This window comes from Mytilus galloprovincialis, chromosome 4 (genome assembly GCF_965363235.1).
Source record: "Mytilus galloprovincialis chromosome 4, xbMytGall1.hap1.1, whole genome shotgun sequence".
Taxonomy (NCBI): domain Eukaryota; kingdom Metazoa; phylum Mollusca; class Bivalvia; order Mytilida; family Mytilidae; genus Mytilus; species Mytilus galloprovincialis.
In genome coordinates, this window is record NC_134841.1 from 14634515 (window position 1) to 14638791 (window position 4277).

The window sequence follows — 4277 nt, forward strand, 5'->3', positions numbered from 1 at the left end:
TATAAATGAGAATAGGTAATGTTAGAAGCTAAAATTTACTGGTAATTTCCTAAAAGAAGCCAGAAAAGCTAGTCAAAAAAAAAATGTTTTGCTTATGAAACAAAATATGAAATCGGGAAAAAGGAAAACGTTGAATAGTACATGCCCACCAAACTTGAAAATGACTTGTCATCGAATGTTGCATATGATAGGTAAAAGAAAGAAACAAGTCAAACAACAATGACAATGTTTTCAATTGTATATAGAAACAAGAGGTTTGGGGACAGCAGAACTGGCAAACGTAACAAAAAACCTTGTGGCAAAAGACCAACCATCTTCCACATACTAAGTATAATATAGACTAATTTGTTTGATCTAGATCAAGTCAAAGACCATTTCTATGATAATTATACCTATAAGAAATCAATTAACGATTTCCGTCTTTTGCATTTTCTAAAAGATTTTGCTTTTCTGACAATTTTTGCTGTTTAAAGTTTCTTTCTTTCTTTTTCAATATTTTACATGATCTTTTATATATATCATATTTCAGCGGTATTATCAACATTGTCGCAAAGCGGAAGATTTAGCTAGCCATAAAACCAGGTTAAATTCACTATTTTCTACATAAGAAAATGCCTGTATCAAGTCAGGAATACATATGCCAGTTATTATCCATTTATTTGATGTGTTTGAGATTTTGATTTTGCCATTTGATTAGGTAGTTCAGAATTTTTGTGAGTTTACATTTTTCTATGTATGTTGGAGACGTTGCATTTCAGTGTTTCTGTTGTTCCGTTGTTTTCCTCTTATAGTTGGTGTGTTTCCTTCGGTTTTGGTTAACGACCCGGGTTTATATTCGTTTAATCGATTTATGACTATTTAACAGAGGTGTTCTACTGTTTCCTTTAGAGATGTACATTTGATATGCATCTTTAGAACTGTACACCAATATTACTTGTAGTAAAGTAGCTGTGTAGCTCCAGAAACAGCTGGCGACAAGTTAAAACTCAGCAAGAAAAACATAAACATTTAGTAAACTATGTTTTCATTCATTTCATACATATTAAATTAAAAATATGATATTTGTTAAAATAAAATAAGTCAAATTCAATGTTAAACTTCAATCTGTCCATGCACACGTATCCAAAAGCTAGAAAGATTCTAAAATGGTGGACTGCATCAATTCAGTGAGATATCCATATGCATATTGATGCGTGTATTGCAATGTTTACATTGCTAAAAAAATTGTTTTAGAACAATCTTGGTCCACCAAAATAGCTATACTAAAAACTCTGAAATACCAGTAACAACTTGTCTGCGTATACACAAATCCACGCTAAGACAAAGAAGAAAAAACCAAGCAGAATTATCTGTAGCGCTGATTTAACATAATCCATTTTACCTAAAAAGAGAATGAATAAAAATGTAGCATACATGTAGTATTGAATTAAAGTGTCTTATTTTGTTCATTGCTTAGTTTAAAACTATCTTATTTCCTAAAAATACCAAAAGGGAAAACGGTTAGAAATTTTATTAAACAGTCTTTTTCTTCTGAATGAATATGAATACACGGTTGTCGCCCTTCCTGTGTGGTTTATTCTGTCGATGCACCCAGTCTCGCTCCATTTAAATTCCCTCGGTTTTTTTTTCCTCACTTTGATATGCTTGTTCAAACTCCGAAAAGTTAACCGATTAATGCTAACAAAACGCCTTGCTGCGATAGGGGTTCTGAAGCTTAATCTCAGAGAAGTTCTAGATGTTGTCAGTGTATAAATATTTCCCGGTAGAAATTACATTTTGTGCAGCAGTCAACCCGTTATAATAAATTCGATTTCATTTATTTAATTATTTTCGGTTTCGACTCGTTTTTCACATTTATTTTGTCGCTTTGTTTGTCGCTTCATTGACATTTTTGTCATTATCTCTATTGTTTTCCTTCCTTTCTATTAATTATATAAGTGTTTCCTTGCTCTTGTCTCTTAGATCTGTACATATAATCAGTATAGATATAAATAGATAACAAAATGCCAATGTATTAATTTATAAAGTAGCACATGGGACTATTACATGTATTTGTCACAGGTTACATGTCCAATGTCAAGACATACTAAATCAACAACCTATTTAGGTACAGGAATATTATGATATCCTATTTTTGATAATTGGTATAAAATTTAATTACCTTTTCCGCGTTGAAATAAATATTTGAGCAGCTGCAGTTAACTCGTTGTAATACGAATGAATAAATGTAAGAGAAAAACGAAATGCCAAAAGTAATGAAATAGGGGATGCATATACATCGAAAAGTTATGCATTAATTGTTGCTCTTTATAGTGAAATGTCTAGTCAAGTGTATAGAAAAACTTTTTAAACTCTGATAAGTTTACTTTTAATGCATATGTAGCACTCTATATACAAATAGTGTGTTGTAAAAAAATGTAACAATAACTCTACCTGTATTTATATACATGTAGTAAACGTCAACATCTAATGATAAATTATACAATGAGAATTTGTCTTTGTAAATTTACTCACGTAATAAGCATGTCAAATTCTAATCCAGAATCTATCTTCTCCATATGCAACCTATGTAAAATATAAAATAACACTTATTGATCAAGTCAGGATATTTGATGCGCTAGCGTAATAATATATTTCAATTATTATTCTTGCTTAAATGATGTATAAAATATTCACACATGAACAATTTCAAGGGGTACAATCAAAATCACGTGATGGATATACACACACCGGAAGTAACAGTCGAGCAGACCGCTTGAAAGATAAGTAGTCGTATTTACTTGTTTATATCAATAAAATTTAATAGATAAGGTAGTGCACCGAATGTCGGATATAATATAGTTTTGAAATACACAATTATCCTTGCTGGAAAGCGTGCAGTTAATGCTAACACTTCGACACAGTTCCAAAATTTCACCAGATAACTGTGTCGAAGTGTTTGCAATAACTGCACGCTTTCTAGCAAAAACAATTGTGTATTTTAAAACAACATACTATCCGACATTCGGTGTGCCAACTCATTAATCAAAATTTATTTGGTATAAACAAGAAAATGCAACTTCTAACCTTTTAAGCGGCGAGTTCGACTGTAACTTCCGGTGTGTGTATATCCATCACGTGATTTTGATTGTACCCCTTGAATTTTAAATCCATTCTTTATAATATGAACATAGACAAGTTTAAAAGTGCATCCCATAAAGAGATCGAACATACCTGGTGGAAACATAAGCAAAAATAAGATATTTGATAATGACATAATATACATGTATTATATATAAGAACGATTAGATGGAAAATTGAATAAAAATGTTTACTCACGATTGATTCAATGATAAAATGCCTTTATTCCATTAAATATTTACTAACAGGAATCAGCTATCAACAAACAACAGGTGCGTCGTCTAGTTTTATCTTGTTGTTGACGTGGTCCAAAATGAATTTTATACTTTTATCTGCAAAATTTTAAGTCCGTTTCAGTGTAATCAAACTTTAAGCCTTAAGTACAACCGATCTTTTGATAGTAATCTTCCAGTTAAAAGTTGCGAGTTTGTTTTCTCCGTGACAACGCATCCAACCCGAATTATTTAAATTTATATGATTATAATTATCATGACTAGGTATTGCGTATTTTTAAAGCTTTATCGCTGTGTTTTATCTGTATGCATATATAAATTATTGTCCTGAGTTTTGAGTTTAGGAACTTTCTGTAGCATGACTTCAAACAAAACTTCTTTTATAAGGGAGCTACCATTTGATTTTTATGGGGGGGCTAGGATGAAAAATTTTGTCCTGCATTTTTTTTTAGCTGTAATCTCTGTCCTGCCTTTTTATTTTTCACTCTGTTCGGTCCTGCCTTTTTTTTTTTTTTTAGTATATCCGACTTTTTTTTTACCTTAATTGTCGTCCTGACTTTTTTTTTTTGCAAGTGTCTCATCCTGCCTTTTTTTTTTACTCAAAACTCCTGTCCTGCCTATTTTTTTCAAATTTCATCCTAGCCCCCCCCCCCCCCCCCCCCCCCCCCCCATAACAATCAAATGGTAGCTCCCTAAGATATTGTATAGGCTTTTCGATACCATATAGAAGTTACGCGATATTAAGCAATTTATAATAATACAATGTAATTAAATAAAAAAAAATCAATTGTATTTCGAACAAATGTTATATGTAATTTATATTTCATCGTAAGAGTGTGTTACGAAAACGCATTAAATGATGTAATTCTCGGTAAGAATTTTAATCGTTCGGACATTAATATGTCTGTGAGAGGATTTGATTAT

At 31.4% G+C, this 4277-nt stretch overlaps 1 long non-coding RNA gene across 1 annotated transcript; it reads right to left on the bottom strand.

Annotated features, from left to right (window-relative positions):
* Window positions 1-994: 994 nt before the first annotated feature.
* LOC143071427 (uncharacterized) lies at window positions 995-3905 on the bottom strand. Its single transcript, XR_012976899.1, has 3 exons — window positions 3319-3905; window positions 2515-2565; window positions 995-1381 (listed from the first exon to the last, which is right to left on the bottom strand). It is a non-coding gene; the product is annotated as an uncharacterized LOC143071427 (long non-coding RNA).
* Window positions 3906-4277: the final 372 nt, after the last annotated feature.